Source organism: Paramormyrops kingsleyae, chromosome 9 (genome assembly GCF_048594095.1).
Source record: "Paramormyrops kingsleyae isolate MSU_618 chromosome 9, PKINGS_0.4, whole genome shotgun sequence".
Taxonomy (NCBI): Eukaryota; Metazoa; Chordata; class Actinopteri; order Osteoglossiformes; family Mormyridae; genus Paramormyrops; species Paramormyrops kingsleyae.
Window position 1 is genome coordinate 12,793,160 of NC_132805.1, and position 20,147 is coordinate 12,813,306.

The 20,147-nt window shown below is 41.1% G+C and overlaps 1 pseudogene; it reads right to left on the minus strand.

Annotated features, from left to right (window-relative positions):
• Positions 1-17,313: 17,313 nt before the first annotated feature.
• LOC140592481 (kinetochore protein Spc25-like) lies at positions 17,314-17,694 on the minus strand (annotated as a pseudogene).
• Positions 17,695-20,147: the final 2,453 nt, after the last annotated feature.

Sequence of the window (20,147 nt, forward strand, 5' to 3'; positions counted from 1 at the left end):
ATATTTACTGTATGGAGAAAGTGAGAAAAATGTTCATGTCTATGAAAAAATCTGATCGGAAAAATGAAGACGTCAGTTTATTTGACCACTGGTGCCAGGCATCCCTGTGGACAGTGAATGGGCAGTGAACACAATTTACAGAAGAGACAGTGAGGATTTTTAAAAAATACGAACTATGACAATTTTGAGTGCTGGACAACAACGCTGAGGTGAGTAAGCGATCGCTTGTGTCCTGACAGTGATGCTGACTGCCAGAGATCATTCGATAGCCACTGGCTGCCCCCTCTGCCCTCAGGCTGAAAGTGAGGGTGGAACAGTCCTTCATGGAGGACACGGAGAACCACAGACCAAGAAGTGCCCTATAAAACAAATACTCTTCCACACCTGTCTCATATTGAAAATAATAAAAAAAAATCTGTATTGTGAAATTCACTCCCATATGTGAGGAAAATATTCTCTCTTTGGACAGAATTCAGATTTCATATGGGCCCGGGACGTTTAATAAGGTCACTTTACTATACTTTCTCTCTCTGCCTTATAAATTATACATACCTGAATCCACAGATTCAGCTATTACACTCCATGCACACATAATGCTTGTGTGTGCATGTTTACACAATGCGATTGAAAGTTTATATTGTAACTCTCATGAATAAAATATAATAGCTTTTATTCCATGATGGCATGATTCTCATTGATATTCATGCATTCGCAGCCTCTATGCTCAATTGGTCCAGACAATTTACATTTCTCACCCACTGGAGGTGAATTAAAATATCTTCTGGGCGTGTTTTAAATAGTTCCAAAGGTCCTAAATGACCCATGGGCAGGCAGCAGTACGTCTCTTGAAGTTCAATAGTGCACAAGGCACGCGTTTTCTTTCGTGTTCATATTTTGGCTGCTGGGTGTCATATCAATCAACTTTCAATATTATTTTGCCCCTGGCTTTTAGCAGTTTCCATTTTACCAAACGCTGCAAAGCCAATATTACATTGTAATGGAAATGTAATAACGATTTTCCATCATTTCAATTGACCGTAACATGAAAATGGCTCGTCTTTGGCAAAATACCGTGGCGACCAAAATGCCCAAGAATTCATTTTTCGTCCAACAAAAAGACATGCAAGACTATTTTCACTTGAAGGGTATTTCTGTCTCTAATCTTTCCTTCCCGGGTCATAATTCCTTTTTTCGACTCTCTAAACTCTAGATTTCCATTTTAAACAGCTTTTTTATTGATTAAATCCTTCTATATAATTACATAAAGAATACGTTAGAAATGTTTGTTCGATCAAGACAAATCACAATGCTTCTGAATTGTATTGTGTGCTGTTCATAATTACAAAATTATATATTATAGAGATAGATTTAATTCCACATTACCTTGAATTCTTGAGAAAAATCTGGAATGCATTATTACTAAACAAGGCCAGACTGTACAGAGACAGCACTGAAAAAAAAGAATTCCTTTTAGCTTTAAAAAAATTCCATCCTTAATGAAATAATTAGTTAAACTCAGCTATTATTTGCTTTTTTTCTTCAGCGGTTCTGTTTTCCTTCCATTGCTTACGGATATGTAGTTTAGGTAAATATCTGAGTGCCCCTAGTTTTGGGTTGGCACCCTATCCAGAGGGCATCCCTGTCTTCCTGGGACTGGATCCAGGTTCGCTGTAACCCTGCACTAGACAAGCATTTATGAAAAATGGATACATTGGTACCCTTAACGTTCTTCTGTAAAATTTTGACTGCTACAAATTAAAACGTAACATAAATATGATGCAGGAGATTAATATTGTGATTACCCTGCAGTGGCCTTTCTGGCAAGCTATAATTTACTAACAAGATGTTGAATTCTTACAAGTACAAGTGTTTGGCCCCTGCCAAACCATTTAGTAACCGTCATCTGTAACGTTCTGTCGTACAGTACAATTCGCAACCTGCCAACAATCCTGTTATAACCGATCAATTATGATCTACACAAATGAAGAGAGTTTAATGTACACTGAAGATATATTTTCATACAGGCCATGTGAGCAAAGAAGGAAATCATGCATTCTCCCCAAATTAACCAGCAATAATGCAATTTTACATCCCACACTTTACTCTGAAAGCGTAATAGAATGTTTGTTACAAATGAAGGGAATCAATGGAAACTAAAACAGTGATCATTTTAAGTCTTGCTGCAGGTTGTCTGAAAAATTCAAATTCAAGGCCACAAACACAATTTATAAATCCTCCCTCCCATCCATGCAACCACTTACCCTGAACAGGGTTGCAGGGACAATACAGACTTTTCCATTTTCATTTTTCAGTAGACTGTTATTTCATAATAAAAGGCCTATTGTTTCTTCAGTGTTTAGGTCTTATGGCTAATTAGGCAGCATAAAGGGAAAGGAATGTTTAATTGGAGGGTAAGGTGCAGAGTGTCAGGAACAGTGTCCTCGCTTGCAGATCCCTGTCACAGGGCTGTTAGGGACAGTGTCACTTTTAGTCCAGCAGAAGGCACCAGCCGTGCAGGTGAATAGCATGCAAAAAGCTCATCCAGATAAATGCTGACTGATTCAAGGTATTAATCTGTCCATCATCCAACTCCACACATGGCAAAAGGCCAGATTAGACCCTGGCCAGGATGCCAGTTCATTGTAGGACCCATACACAAATACACAAGGCACAATTTTGAGAAACCACTTTGCGTAACACTATGCATGTCTTTGGCCTGTAGGAGAAAGCCCAGTTGACTGTCCCATTCAGCATTTTACCGTAATCTACAATTGTATTTTTTTACATTGGGGTATTTAAAAAACAAAGTGTTTTTACAATATTAGGTAATACTTTACATTAGCTGCACCTCCGTAATGCATTTATTATGCAGTCATAGAACATTCATAAGCAGAATGTAAGTATACCTTAACATTCCAACAGGCCTTAACAGCTTTAATGTACACTAATAAGAAACATTTTATGGTTTTACGATAATAATGTGTGTGATTATCACATAATGTTTGTTATTAATGTATATTAAAGCCAGGCGCGTCGGAGGGGCATGGATACCATGACAGATTTAGGGGGCCCAAAGGGCCGAACTGAGCAGGGGGCCCAAGGTGACATTTTTTCAGGGGGCCTACAATGTCTAGCTACTCCCCTGATTACAGCTGTTAAGTTATGTTAGGATGTTAAAGTATACTTACATCCTGCTTATGAATATTCTATCAATGCATTATGATGGTGCACTGAATGTTCTATGAATGCATTACAAATGCATTATGAAGGTGCACTTAATGTAAAGCATTACTGAATATTTTTTAAAGTGTCTTTTTCAGTATTCTGTATCTCTCTGTCCACTAGCCTTGACTTTCTTCAGTGTAAACTTTCATTTTCTCTGGGTATACAAGTCTGTGTTCATGAATTATATATAATACATTGGTTGGATGTAAAATTATTCATGATACCATTCAGTTGTAAAGCGTCAAACAGAGAAATGTTGCATGTTGGCTGATGGACCACTATGACTTATGGAATCAGCCTTAAAAATGCATAGTGATGCTGTGTGATGCACACTCAGGTTTGATTGGAAAAGGGGGGCATTGAAGGTCTGACTGCCTCGATCACTACCTCACCAAGTCAATCAAATTCCAGTGATTCACAAGTCACAACAGTGCCCTAGTACACCAGTAAAATGTCTGTAAGGACCCTTAGTGTTGGATCTCAGGGGGCCGGATTCTATCGCTGCTCTGTTATGTTAATTCCTGTATACGCACTTCTGTTCAAACAAATGAGACCAGCTAAGAAACAGATCATAGTTTGCCTGAAGGAACTACTGCAGCCTGACAGGATGGGATTGAGTGCCCTGGCTGGAATGTCTTTACCATCAGCCGAGAACATCGTCGGGACCCCTTACCTTGCAGACTGCAGTGAGGACAGCTGAGAATGTTTCAGGGAGCCCATACCCTGCAGAGAGCCCTGAGGACAGCAGAGAACATCATCGGGACCCCATACCCTGCAGAGAGCCCTGAGGACAGCAGAGAACATCATCGGGACCCCATACCCTGCAGAGAGCCCTGAGGACAGCAGAGAACATCATCGGGACCCCATACCCTGCAGAGAGCCCTGAGGACAGCCGAGAACATCATCGGGACCCCATACCCTGCAGAGAGCCCTGAGGACAGCAGAGAACATCATCGGGACCCCATACCCTGCAGAGAGCCCTGAGGACAGCAGAGAACATCATCGGGACCCCATACCCTGCAGAGAGCCCTGAGGACAGCTGAGAACATCATCGGGACCCCTTACCCTGCAGAGAGCAGTGAGGACAGCCGAGAATACTCGTTCGAGAATAACTCATTCGTTACCCTACAAAACGAATGGAAAACTGCCTTATGCTGCCCCCCAAACACTCCCACTGTCCTAATCTTACTGCAGCTACGGTTCCTCCATTGTAAACTGTTCACCAATTTGTCAGACGCATGCTATTTTATTTCATTGTATGTCTGCATATTATGAAATGGCAAAACACATTTTATTTCCCCTCCTGGGCTGTGCTGCCTGGAGACCCCATAATATCAGGATATACTCTGCTGTCTGCGACATCTTCACTACCTGCTCGCCCTTCTGCCTGTGGTGTCTCTCCTGAATGCCCTGCTGCTGCACCACTGTTCATCCTGCCATCAAAAGCAGAACCAGCAACCGGCTTGCCATCACCTGCATGCCCCCCACTTTAAGAAATAGGGACAGTGTGAATTGGGACTTTACCATCTCGCTCATTTGACTTCCTCTGCCGGCCCCTGGAAGATGGGCTCCCCTTTTGAGTTCAGATCCTCCCAAGGTTTCTTCCTTCTAGGGAGTTTTTCCTTTCCACTGTCGCTTCTGGCTTGCTCACTGGGGGCTTTGGGCAGGGATAACGTAAAGCGTTTTGAGACAATGTAATGTTGTGAAAATGCATGATACATATACTGAATTGAATTGAATTGAATAAAGTTTGACTTTATTTGAAAAAAAGCAGGTGTTTTTAGTTTTCACTTTAGCACCATTTAGGAGTAGAATTCTGAAAGAATGTTGTGTTTTTGCAAGGCTTATTTTACCTGTATTTACATATGAATATTTGAATAATATTATTATTATTATTATGGGTAAGACAGAGAATAAGAGAAAGAATAATTACAGGGCAGTACATTTGCTTGGCGGCTAGAGAAACGGGGGTATTGACTAGGGTGACATCAGCAGTCCGATTGCACCGTAAAGCCCAACACATTCAGCTTCTTTCAGGGTACAAACCATGGCTGCTTTTAATGTACACAGATGCAGTAACATTCTGCGTTCTCGATCAGCAGAGGTGGACATTTCAGGTCCAGAAAGTAAAAATCTAAACCAGGATTTTGTTTCAACCAACCAGTTGAGCATAAAGAATCACAGTCACAGAGTACTCAACTGGTTGGTTGAAACGAAATCCTGGTTTGGATTTTCACCTTCTGGACCTGAAACCTCTGCCGGTCAGATCCAAGGTAAGACAATGATATCCTTCAACAGAAACACAACATTTTGCATAGGGAGCCAACGGATAAATAAAAATCGAAAACTCAATGGAAACTGAAATACTTAATTAAAAATGGTTGCATAACGTGCTTTTTACATCTCAGCATACAGAGAGCAGTTCTCTAGAAATGAAGTGATGCCTGAGGAAGGCTCTGTGTTGGAAATGATCTGAGACAGAATGGAAAGACCGTCCCTTTGATCAAGACGGCTTGGTGAAGAATTGCTGCAGCTACGCACCTGGCTGGATGAAGGTGTGCGCCATAAACCTGCTTCACAGCTAAGTCACCTTAATGGGAGGAAAACACCTGAAATGCATTCAAGCCAGGTGACCCTGTGATGAGGAACAGTCATCCAAGCGTCTCCATGGTTGATCCATCTCTTCTGCCTGGGACAATGGGATTGGCTGCTGTCCCTCCTCCTGTCTATTGTCACCTCCTGCAGGGGGGTCCCAGGACAGGCATCAAAACCTCACACCCCTACCCCCTCAGCGCTATGATGCACCCTTCCTCTCTTCCCAAATTTCCCCAGCCAGCACTCATATCTCCTCTCTTCACACCTCCTCAGACAGAACCTAAGCTTGGGGACAGAGGAGAAGCAAAGGAAAATAGCAATTAGCCTGATTGCAAATTGCTTTGACGGGCCTTGTTAGCGCTACAAAGGCTTTCGTTTGAACCTGAATTTGATAGTGGAAGACTATCCTTATTTAACAGGCATTTTCTATGCTATGAGTCAGACTGGGTAGCACATTGACTCCATAGCACGGCACAGAATGGTAAAATACATCACCGTCACCATATCAGCAACAACACTACTGCTCTGTGTGAACATGCGAATAAGAGGTCTGTGATTCAACAATGTTATAACCAAGGTATAACAAAAATGCTTGTAATCTTGAATACCAGAAGGAGAAGGTGCCAAATTAAGGTACGCACTTTGAATTTTTTTACCTGGATATAGTGTATTATGGTAAACTATGATATTGATTGCTTATCAAATAAATATGAAAATACAGATACTAACAGATTCATATTATAAGCAAAAGGTAAAGCAGTCTGTTTCCCACTGGACGCTGAGTCAGCCGAACCCTTCTGATTGGTTCTCATTGTTGATGGGCCTCAGGTTCATTGGTCACTGCTAATCGGAAGCGCAGTTTGTCGGCTATCGCTGAGCCGTTTACACGGTGGCAGGCCTGTTTCCCCTCATAGCAGGACCTTCAGGGCTACGCATGTGTGATCTTTGGGGGGGGGGGGGGGGAGGGGGGAGCAGATCCTTCCTTCCTGACGGGAAGCTCAGCTTTTTTTTTCTCTCAAAACTTCTCTCTGTCTGTTCACACGTTCAAAGTCTGGCTCTGTCCTAAATTCTCTGATCCTCTGGTGCTTCTTTCTCATCATTCACCATTTACAACTCTGGCCTGAGTTTCAGTGACATATTTCCCTTACTCATATTTTACTAAATGTTTATCTCTTTTTTACTTTATACTTTGTTTATTTTCTCCCAACTGCACATACCCTCCTGAAGCTGAGCTAGAAGCTCATAGCTGCCAGCTTACCTACAGTCTGAAAATCCCACAAATTTGTTCTTTTTCACAGGTTCCATAAGGGCTGCATTCATCACAAGATCTTCAGAGCTGACTTGCCTCTGTTGGGGTAATTTTAACCCTTACCCAGCCCTATCCATAACCACAAGTAACCAAACAAAATACGACACTTTTGGCATTTTTAGTTTTTTGATTGCATTCACAGATCTTTGTAGGGACCTGAAAAATTTGTCCTGCAGAGCCTATGGCAGGGAACAATCCAGGATGGGGCACCAACCCATTACAGGGAACACTCACACACCATTCACTCACATATATACAACTATGGGCAATTCAGTAATTGACAGGTTTTTGGACTGGGGGGGGGGGGGCAGAGAACCAAGAGACAACCTCACAACAACACAGGGTGACCATGCAAACTCCACACACACGGAGCTATGCACCCTGGTCCCAGAGGTGTGAGGCAACAGTGCCAACACTGCACCACTACGCCGTCTCAGAATTAAAACATTTAAAGTTTTAATTGTTTATTATATCTTAGGAGCTTGTTTTTTCAGTATTTTGACAGCCTAATGCACCAATTTTGGAGGAATGTTGCACCCCTACTTTCAGAACATGCAAATCTTACACTGTACTTCTCTGAGGAAGAGTTTTGGGTGCAACTCACCCATCCAGTGTGCAGATCATGAAAGATGACTGTCCACTGAGTCAAACTGCACAGAGTGGGACAGCTTAGTGCTGCTATATAATCACAGACCTGTGGGAATCCAAACCCATAACGACACTTTATGTCATTAATAATGATGTCTTAGTTCACAAGATGCTAATTTAATAGTATAGGATGCACATAGTATAGGAGATAATTGTATATCTGCTGACTAAACAAACAAAGTAATTATAAAAACACAGAGTGAAATACGCTGAATGTCTTAAGCACCAACCCAAGACATTTTACACCAGTTAAAAGGAAGATTTTTATTCTCCATTGACTCAAAATCACCATAAAATTAAAAAAAAGAAATACTACAGAATCAGAATCTTTATTTGTCAAGTAAAAAAAAGGAATTTCTGTTGATGTGGGTGGCGGCATGACATAAACAATTACGCAGGGAATTAAACATATAATCAGGGCATGAAGTATAAAAACAATAAATAGAATAAAAGAAAACTAGAGGTATCAAAATAGAAAGAAAAATGTGCAAATAATACATAAACATGCAGACAAAAAAAAAAGTGCAGATAGCTTAGGGTATGTACAAGCTAGCTTAAGAAGGCAATAAGAAGGGAGAGGCTGGAACAGCAGGTGTCTGGGGAAACAACTTAAATTTGGTCAGCTGATGCATGAAATACAGGTTCTGTTGCTCCTTCTCAGTTATGACAATGAAGAATACCTATTCAATATTCAATTAAGAAATGTTACAAATAAAATGTTGACTTTATGCAGTCCAGCACAAATGTAATTATTATTTATGCATCTTCCAACTGCTTGTCCAGCACATTTTTACAAATCCACCCCAGGCAACATAGGATGCCAGGCAGGGGGCAGCGTGGGGGGGGGGGGGGGGAGAATGTGAAACTCCACATGCAGGGAGCCGCAGTGGAATTTGAACCCACAACCCTGCATGCATGTGGCGACAGCCTTGATTTTGAAACAATATTATTTTTTTAAATTATTATTTTGTTGACACGTGTCCCCCAGTATTCACATATGCTCATAATGCCCCCCCCCCCAATATATATTATAAGTATGGCTTTAGTCCCCTCCAATCCTGACTCCATGGCTACAGCCTTGGTGCAGTACATGTGAGATGTTTATGGCTACAGGATTGTATACTTTTAATACTGTGTTAAGAAATAGCATGTATTAATTTATTTGCAGACTTAATGAATCTGAAAATTAAATCATGTTGGGCTTAAATATTATACAGTTCAGTTCCACATGCTACCAATCCCTGTTTGTGGCATAGTTGTCTTCTTCTCATTGATCTGTATTCTGGTAAAATTGTGTTTTTTTTCCTTTGTATGTGCTTTGCATATTGGCTATGCATGTATTTTTATATGCAATTTATTCAGTCTGATGTTTTGCCTTTTATCTGGACCCTGAGCCTGTAATAAAGGTTTGATTGATAAATAACTCGACTGATAAAAAAAAGTAAGTGATTAAATGTCTGCCCTTACATAGCTGCGCTCTGTGTTTAAGTGCTGGAACTAAAGTAAACGGGTAGGAGAGAGTGAGAGACAGACGAAGGAGGGAAAGAAGGAGGGAAGAGAGCGAGAGGAGGGAAAGAAAGAGTGGGAGATGAAGGGAAGGTTGGAAAAGGGGTAGTTAGCGTGCCTTTATTATGGAAATGGTAATGAAGCGGGAGAGAGGTGCAGGAACAATGGGAACTCTGGTGGGGGGACCAACGCGGGATAAATGGCTTCCTGTAAGAAGGCCATTTAACCCTCCATTTTACTGGCTAACAAATCACCTCAGTGCCAACTATAAAGGCGCCGTTCCATCAAAGGCTACAGAGACCCAAACAGGCCTCGCAGAGCCTGCAAGAACACACTGGTCCCCTCAACCTTGGGTCTCGGCTACAGCACCAGTGTAAGTATGTTAAAGGTCAAAGAAGGCAGACTGGTAAAAAACACCAAATCAACATGCTGAATTAGGGACAGATTTAGAGAGTTTGGCTATTGTACTACGACCTCTGTCATCAACGAGGTATTTTTTGTTGTTAATTTTTATTCCATTCTCTGTAAAATCTGTAGTCCACTGACAGTTCCAGGCTGTTCCTGAGAAGATGGAACCACCATGTCTGGCACCAACAACCACAGCATGGCCAAAATCACTCCAATCATGCATTCTAATGCTTAGCCACCCAGTAACTGAATCACTTGACCGAGAGTGCTTGCTGTATATATTCAGTAGCTGCCATATCATTTTCTGTGTTGAAGAACAGTCTGTTTGCTTTAATGAGTAGGTTTACATAATGAAGTGGCCATTGAGTATATATAGTATTGCAGCGAAAATTATGTTGAAATCATCTTCATGATGGTGTAAAACTGTGATATTATGTGTGTTATAGTGTGTCAATTTAGCCATTTCAAAACCTTTCCCAAGGTCACTGAAGTACCTGCAGTAACCATCCAAGATATCCATGCATTTGTTGACTCAACCAATATTTTACCATGTTTGACTAATCAATAGCTCATCAAATTAATTAACTAATTAAGTAAGTGAGCTGGATGTGAAATGAAACAAATACATTTAATCGCTGGGGTGCCCCTGAAGAGAGGTTTGGGAACTGAAGCGGTGTTCATCTAGCCATCCAACAAGGTATTAGTACCTTCTGGAGAACAAAAGAAATTCTTGTTACTCTTGCACATTTTCTAATGTTAAATTGTGTTTCTTACCAGAGCAAAGGTACACTTTCTACCCAGATAAATAGGTTAAACAATGTCTTTGATTTCCTTAGACTTCTCCACAGTACTGTATATCAAATTTATAAGCCTATTCAACCAGAAGATAAAAGAATTTCTGCAGCTATGAGTTACATTCAGAGTTATAAAAAAGAGTAGATACATCTAGCCAAATATATTAGCAAATAAATATAGTTTGACAATTGTTTTAAATGGGTTTTCGAAAATTGAAACCATGATATCACCTTTAAATTACACATCTAATTGCTGGTTGCCGCAAGGAAAATATGTACTATATGTATATATATATACTATATATGCTATTCTCTCTCATTTCATTCAAGATTTCCTTCATGTTGCAATGCCTGACATGACAGTAGGGGGAGCCACAACATGGGATAGTGAGTAGATGTTTGTGTGGCCTGAAGGGGGGGGGGGCACTTTGGAAGGCTTTGATCTGCTGCAGTGATTGAGTGTTTGTGCACCTGGGCCAGCAGTGCAGGCCCTCTGCAGTGACTGTCTGGGGTTTTGTGGGATCGGGGGGGGGGGCTGCAGGTAATGTTTTAACAATAATCTGTGCAGTCATGGGATTGCAGTGAAAGAAGCACCGTTTTGACTCCTAGGCCAAGCACTAGACCGCCAGAGACGCCCTACTTCAGTGGGTCACCTAGCCATTCTCAACAGGGCCACTTTGCTTTGCCATGTAGCAGAGCATCCTGTAGCCCTGCTGTGCTCCCTGAGATGCGGAAACAAATTTCATTCATTTATGGAAATAATTAATGAAAAAACTCGACAAATTAATATCTTAATGTTGCTACTTTTACTAATACTTCAATTAATGTTCTCTTTTGGGTATTGGGGTATTTTTATAGAGTTTTTACAGAGTTTCATTTGAATGAGTTAAACCGATTCAAGGTGTAGAAGATGTATATTGGTTTTATTCTGGAGTTCATTCATATCTGCGACCCCCCTACTAGGGCAGTGTTCAGTAATGCACATCGGCAGAAATACAAAATATAATGCCCATGTTCGAAATGCCATTCTGAGGATTTTCAGGTTAAGCTCTTTAGCTAAGGTCATACTAGTCTTGGTGTTTGGCTTCTTTCCACAGCCACCAAAGCATAAGTAATCTATGACTGACTGAACTTAGTAATGAGGAGGCCTTTTGTAACCTTACCCTCTATCTGTGGTGAGAGCTCTGTGATTGATCAGTCGTGGTTATCCATGCAAATGTCTGAAGGTTTGATAAGAGGCACCATTACATAAAAGCAGGAGTTTATCCTGTTCCATATGCAAGGTGGTCCCCTATGAAGCATGTGATTTAAATGGGTATCTCTGGGCAGACAAGGATCTGGTGACAACCCCCCCCCCCCTCACACACCCCTCCCTATCCTCAGTTGATGTGGTCTCCTGTGATGTATCTGTCACCTAAATGGGCCAAAGAATGTCTTCTAGGAAATGTTCTATCTGTTATTTAAGTTTAAATTATCCAAAATAATATTAGTTATTCAATAACAGTAAATAGACAAATAATAAAAAAAACAACTAAAACACTTTCGTTCCATCCCTCTTGGTTATTGTTTCTCCATCCCCATCTTGCACCCCCCCCCCCCCAAGCCCCCGTCTCTCCCTGTTCTGTGTTTGTCAATCCATCACTTTCTGAAAAATGTCAGGCAGATGTGTCACTGTAATATGGGAAACTATGAAGATAAAAAATAGTCCAAAACCAAATGCATTAATACTCATATGTTTAATAGTCAATCCAGAGTTTAATTAGTAATCCATTTACAATGAATTTGCACTTTGCCACTTCAGTAATGTTGCTAGGAGAAAGAATATCTAAGGCAAAAAAACAAAAAACATGTGGTTATATTTTTTTATACTGGTAAACACCATGAGTCTAAAATACATGGTTAATTGTTGGTAAACTGACAGAATACTGCTGTCCACCCACAGAGATGAACCCTTGGCAGTTCTCTTCTTTAGCTTATTTGGGTTATTTTTTATTTTAGTTCAGTTGTTCTTAGTGACCAAAAGATGTACGTTCAAATAGGAAGAAGAGCCTCAAACATTGTATTTAACTCCACTGCCCAGCAGTGCAGTAATGTTGCTTTAAACAGCACTGCGTTTGACCTTGACTGAGCGGATCTCATGGCTTTGCAGCTCATGTTGTGTCACGGTTCAGATCCCAGCCATCAAACAGACAAATCAAGCACAGACATTTACTCAAGCCATACTGGGAGCAAAAAACACAGGCCATTGGTGTTCTGTCCTTCCAGGCGCTGGGGTCCCCCAGGGTGAATCTTGCCAAGACCTGTGGAAATGCCCAGACGGTGGCCAGTCGGTGTTCTGTTCCTAAGCTTCTGCTGCCAGGTAACCTATGCATGTTACGCCTTCATACTAATAATAATTATACATAACAAAAATCACTCAGTGGTTTTAAATTACCCTTACCGGTACCATTTACCGGGATTATGATTTAATTTGGGTCATTAGAAAATAACTTTAAAACATCAATTGAAAAATAAATTACACTGACAACCACAAAATACATTTTCCACCTTTTTCGAGACTGCTCTGTTAGAGACCTAAAAATGTCCTTACAGCTAAAATATAGCAAGACCTTATGATTCAGCAGGACAAATGGTACTTTTCCACTTGCTTCCAAGCTGCTGTAAGTACATTTTTGCACAGACCATACAGATCATCTCACATATCTTTGATTCTCATTGCTAGCTTTCAATTAAATAACTATAGCAAACCTGAATTTCTCTCTTATATAACTAGGTGAGCTAGCGTCATATGTCTTGGTGCCTGTGTTTCACAGTCAGACCCTACTGGATTTCTGCATTGCCAGACAGGTCACATGTGACCCATTTCCAAAACTGCAGTGTGCTCTAAGCCTGCCTCGTTTTGCTAAAAACAAATTCAAGATACTGGCCATGTGTGACAAGTATACTGGAAAGTTTACGCATTCAGTCACATTCAAAGAACAAGTAACAGGATACGCATAAATAAACTGATGTGCAATTGCGCAGTGAAAACAAGTGGCGGACCTTAGAATCTCAGATATCTTTTCACTGCGGTGGAACTTTATCTTTATGTACTTTATGGTACTTTGTGTACAATATGGTGTTTACATTTTTTTTGTGCACCTTACGGTTCACCATAATGTATACAATAGTTGCCACTATTACTTTTTATCTTTTAACCACTTTTGAGCTGTCCTATTATTTATATATTACATATATACATGCATATCCTCCAGGAACACTCGCAGGTGCTAACTTTGTAGTCTCCATAACAATTTCTGCAACTCTTCTCAAGAAGGAATAGGCTCTGTAGCCTCACTTATTACACTATACACTCACCTAAAGGATTATTAGGAACACCATACTAATACGGTGTTTGACCCCCTTTCGCCTTCAGAACTGCCTTAATTCTACGTGGCGTTGATTCAATAAGGTGCTGAAAGCATTCTTTAGAAATGTTGGCCCATATTGATAGGATAGCATCTTGCAGTTGATGGAGATTTGTGGGATGCACATCCAGGGCACGAAGCTCCCGTTCCACCACATCCCAAAGATGCTCTATTGGTTTGAGATCTGGTGACTGTGGGGGCCATTTTAGTACAGTGAACTCATTGTCATGTTCAAGAAACCAATTTGAAATGATTCGAGCTTTGTGACATGGTGCATTATCCTGCTGGAAGTAGCCATCAGAGGATGGGTACATGGTGGTCATAAAGGGATGGACATGGTCAGAAACAATGCTCAGGTAGGCCGTGGCATTTAAACGATGCCCAATTGGCACTAAGGGGCCTAAAGTGTGCCAAGAAAACATCCCCCACACCATTACACCACCACCACCAGCCTGCACAGTGGTAACAAGGCATGATGGATCCATGTTCTCATTCTGTTTACGCCAAATTCTGACTCTACCATTTGAATGTCTCAACAGAAATCGAAACTCGTCAGACCAGGCAACATTTTTCCAGTCTTCAACTGTCCACTTTTGGTGAGCTCGTGCAAATTGTAGCCTCTTTTTCCTATTTGTAGTGGAGATGAGTGGTACCCGGTGGGGTCTTCTGCTGTCGTAGCCCATCCGCCTCAAGGTTGTGCGTGTTGTGGCTTCACAAATGCTTTGCTGCATACCTCGGTTGTAACGAGTGGTTATTTCAGTCAAAGTTGCTCTTCTATCAGCTTGAATCAGTCGGCCCATTCTCCTCTGACCTCTAGCATCAATAAGGCATTTTCGCCCACAGGACTGCCGCATACTGGATGTTTTTCCCTTTGCACACCATTCTTTGTAAACCCTAGAAATGGTTGTGCGTGAAAATCCCAGTAACTGAGCAGATTGTGAAATACTCAGACCGGCCCGTCCAACACCAACAACCATGCCACGCTCAAAATTGCTTAAATCACCTTTCTTTCCCATTCTGACATTCAGTTTGGAGTTCAGGAGATTGTCTTGACCAGGACCACACCCCTAAATGCATTGAAGCAACTGCCATGTGATTGGTTGATTAGATAATTGCATTAATGCGAAATTGAACAGGTGTTCCTAATAATCCTTTAGGTGAGTGTACATCTAAAAGCAGTAATACCAGACCCAGTCACACAATGACTGTAACTACAGCAAACTTATGAAGACAAGCAGTACAATTTATCAAATCAGTACTGTTTATCGTTTGTTTATAGATTTTTCATGCAGCTCTAAAAACATGACTTAATTCAATTGTACACTCAGTTAATTAATTCAGCTTCCACTCATTTTAATCATGGACTATATATTTAATAATAATTGACACTTTTTATTGATTCCTGGGGGGACGTTCTCTTTACACCTCCCCCACTTTGCTCTCTGTAGGTGAGCACAAGCTGGCTGCAAAGGGCAGCCACCCTTAGCAGTGCCCAAGGAGCTGGGGATAGAGGGTCTGACCCAAGAGGCCACAGACATGCCACAGCTGGACTCACATCACAGGCACAGGGGCTTAATCCACTGAACCACACGCTGCTAGATATGTTGTGATGATGATCTCATTTAAGGTAATGATTTTTAGTTGTACAACAGTATTTTTAAAATATAGAGTCAATTCAACAGCTGACATGACATAGTGTTGTTTTCTACAAATGCATTCACACACAGGCACACACACACACACACACGCACACGCACACACACACACACACACACACACACACACACGTAGGGTATACATATCCTTATGGGGACCGCTCATTCATTTCAATGTGAAAAATGCTAACGCTAACTATGACAACCTTAACCCCCACCCTACCCTAACCATAACCATAAGTAACCTAACAAAATACAAGAGTTTTTGCATTTTTAGTTTTTTCATAGCAGTCACCGATTTTTATAAAATAGAGTTTTCCCTTATGGGGACCAGGAAACCGGTTCCCATAAGGGAAAAAAAACGGATATTTATCACGTTATGGGGACATTATGTCCCGATAAGGATAGGTAAACCCGCTCACACACACAGGTACACAGACACACACGCACGCACTATCATTACAATGCATTATATATTATATTGGGTAAAAACGCTTTCAATCCACATGAAGGAAAAGCTAAAAATCAAAGGCTTTCTCTGTTGAACCAGCCCTTAACATGGGAACCACAAACTGAAATGCTTATTCAGGAGAGCTTTACCTACTGGAGGTCTACCATCCAATGAGGTGCTGGACCAGCTGGGGACTGAGGAGGGAGTTGCGGGGGGGGTTGGTCAGAAGATGTAATGGTTGCTTTCTCACACACTGGTGTCTACTGGACACAGCTGCAGAAATCCACACCCATCGACGTTAATCTTACACCGAGAGTGGGAAAGTCAAAGCAGGAATCCTTCAGACTGTCACGTACCTCCCACTACAAAACTTTCAAATAGGAATTTGCTTGCTCCTAAATTTAGAGCTGGTAGTCCTGTGAATTTTAAACTTTAAAGCCGTACAAGACATCTCTCGTTTTTGGGTAAGAGCATGACATTCAGTCACTTCAGGCCTCGTCTGTCTATTGTGTGGTAACAAAAGTGGCACGTGTTAAATACAGTGTTCCAGTGTGGCGCCTATGCACATTTTACATTGTTTGTCAGAAAGGTGGAAACGTGTCTTATTCAAGTGCCAGCAGCCACTGCTTCTGTGAAATGGTCTCCTCAGGTCACGGATAAACCCCTTGGACAGATTGTTTGTTTATTGCTAGTGTCTCAGGTGTCTCTGATCCATCTGTAATGTAGCTCCACTGGATTTATTTCCTGCTTATGAGATGTTAGATAAACTACAACAGTGATAGCCAATATGAAAGGTATATTTCATTCTTGTTTTAAAACTAACCACAGTTTTTATTTGGTATATGCCACATCATGACGCTCCCTCGACACTAGACATATGAGGAATTACAGTTATCGCTGTCTTTAGAGTTTCTGTATTGTACTCATGGAGTTCTGGATAAGAATTCTTGCTCAATAACAATGATACTTTATTAGCCTACATCAAAACATGACTGCTGCATTGTTGTGGCAAAATCCAACCATTGCATAAATTTTGGCATATTTTGCAAATCCAGGATCCTTTTCTTTGTTTTTGGAAGTATGATTGGTATTGTATCTGCTATATCAAACTGATACTGGAGATAAATACATTTTTTAAAATCAAAGATTAAGCACTACAGTCTTATGCATGTCCTTTAGATTACAATTTTGAAATAATTTTACCGAATATACCAAAGTGCATAACACGGACGAGTTAGAATTCATGTTTGACGGCGTTCGGAATGCTACAGATTTTTATTACAATTTCAGACTGACATTTTGAGCAGTTTCCCCATCAGGTCTTAGGTAAAGAAACAAATTATTTTCTGACATTGGCAAGGAAGGCTAAGAAGTTTTTGGTTTCACGTAGCCAGTTGTCCAAGTGAGCCATGTGCTCTAATGGGGGATCACATGGGACCACTTGATACGATACCGTATGGTGCATCTGAAAGCTGAACATACTCTCTCAGGATCACTACTGTTAATGTTTTGGAATACAAACTGCAGATTCTCACTTGCATACGGTGACCCGTGAATTTTTTGGATTTCCAGTCCAAGCCATTCCTGGAAAACTTGCTTGTCCTTATATGTTTTGTTTTGAGAAATAATCGGTTCCTTCTGTCTGTCCTGCTCCAGCTTGTTGATTTTTTTGTATCACTGTGTCCTTTTCCTCCATTTCTGACAATATGTCCAGGAATGAATCTCCTGTCTCTTTACAAAGGGCTTACATTTGTTCTATATCCATTCTGCATTTTTGAATAATTTTCCAACATGGTTTTGTGCTCCTTGTATGTCTGTGAACATTATTGATATTACTATTTTTCATTATGGCCATCACGTGCAAGGCTGTCACCAGCAGTCTGATCCATATGTCTACAAGTTTGATGCTAAAATGCAATGTCATGTCAGGATCTGTCAAACAGCCCATATTTAATCAGTGCTTGTGTGATGATCTTCAATGTGTGCAGTGCTACTGCTTAATGTTAGATGGGCACAGTAATGTTTATATATGTGTAAAATGTTTAACTGGTGCACTAAAGCAGCGTTTCCCAACCCAGTCCTCAGGGAACCCTGGACAGTCCACGTTTTTGCTTCCTCTCAGCTCCCAGTGCACCTGTAACAGATATTAAGTGTTCCTGATTGGCTGGAAGCTGGAAGGGGGCAAAAACGTGGACAGCCCGGGGTTTCCCGAGGATTGGGTTGGGAAACACTGCACTAAAGTACTCTTGGGCAATGATGTTGAGACATTTAATCCTAACAATAACAACAAGATCTTCTTCTTCTTATTATTATTATATGACTAACTGATCTTTCATGAATAAATATTTTCCTGGCATATTTTTATAAGCTTCTGCTTTTGGGTTGATCAGGAATTGTGTAGATTCCTTCGACTTTCAAAATAGGAATTCCAACTTCGGGAGGCCTTCCAATTGAAATTTCCAACTAGGAATTTCTGAGTTACGAGTTCAATTGGAATGCAGCATTATTAGGAGATCACCAGGCCATATCTGGACACCTCAGTGAAAAAAAAAAGAAGTCCATGGCTGGAGACTGGCTAAAGTGTGAGGTAATAGCAGCATGGTGTGGCCACTTATGGAGCTTCTACCCTCAAGCCATCAGATTACTATGTACTGATAAGAGAGTTATAACCTCTGATTTTTCTTTCTTTCTTTCTCTTTCTTTCTTTCTTTCTTTCTCAATAGAACTTTCTGTTCCTTATTTATTGCATACTTTTTATTTTTTTTTCTGTTTTATTGATATTACTATTTTTAATTATGGCAAAGTTGGCCATGGTGCATGTGTGCCCTGTGACTGGGTTAGCGCCCCGTACTGAGTTACTCTCTACCTTGAGCCCATAGCTTCCTGAAGGCTGTGAACCCCCACAAAACTGAGTGAGTACAGAAAATGGATGGATGGATTTGACCACCTTTCATTTCACTGCATGTTATATCCTGACTGTATACCTTGCATGTCATAAATAAAAACCCTTGAATCCTCTCCTGCTGCTCCTCACACTTTTGGGGTGAGAGGAAGCCTACCAGATATCCATCAGGGGACGAGACTTTAGCACTGCATGCAGTGCCGGGGTGAGCACTCAGCATCAGCTAAATAATAAGCACTCAGGATGGAAGAGTATTAGCATTTCATATGACCGGGGGTGTGAAGTGTTCCTCAGAGATCTAAGCCTAACTCATCAGGGAGGAATGCTTGGTGTAAGTAATTAACATGGGGAAATCAGGGCATTGGGAGATACAACTGAAATCAAAAAAAAAATACACTTTAGAAATCCAGTGTAATTCAATAATCTCTCTGATGTTGGCCTAGCTATCGCATGCATGGACTATAGAATCTGTCTCTTTCGAACACAACAAATGAGAAAATAACAGGAACTTTCACCTACATTATATAAAGATCTCTTGGTGTTTCTACCAACAAGTAACATCCTCCCCAGGAAATGCATACAGCAGCAGGCTACCACACTGTCCCAAGCACTGGTCAGGGGGCAGCAGGCTACCACACTGTCCCAAGCACTGGTCAGGGGGCAGCTGTGCCACCACACTGTCCTGTCTTCGTGTACAATAAACTTTTTCAACAATATATTGTTGTGTCCAATAACTCAGTCCTGAATGTGTTAAAGGAACATTTATAATTTGTCATGGGAAGTTCAAACTGTTTAAGTAACTGTATGTGTGTGTGATGGGGTTGGCAATTATGTTTACCCCAATGGCCAATTACAGTTCTCCGGTTATTCTTCTTTGTGTTACCTTCAAAGGGGGCTGGGGGCAGGCAATTAGAGAGGTGAGTTTGGATTTCCTGAACCTGAAACAGAGGCATAGCCGCGAGAGACGTGTCTGAGTGCCCAATCCACATTTAAGGAAGGGGAGGGGTAGAACCACTGGAAAGCTTAGGGGGGGGGGGGGGGTTAGCTCTGTGTCTGTGAGTCTTTGAGGAGGGGTTTCACTGAGGATCTTCTGGGTTAGCCCTCAGCTCTAACATGCCCTTCAGAGAAGCTCCTTCACGCTCCGCTACAGACTGACCATAGGCTAATAAAATGACATTAAAATACAATACAGCAACAACAGCAGCTTCAACAGAAACCAGGCTCCATTGAAATAACCACATAGTCAC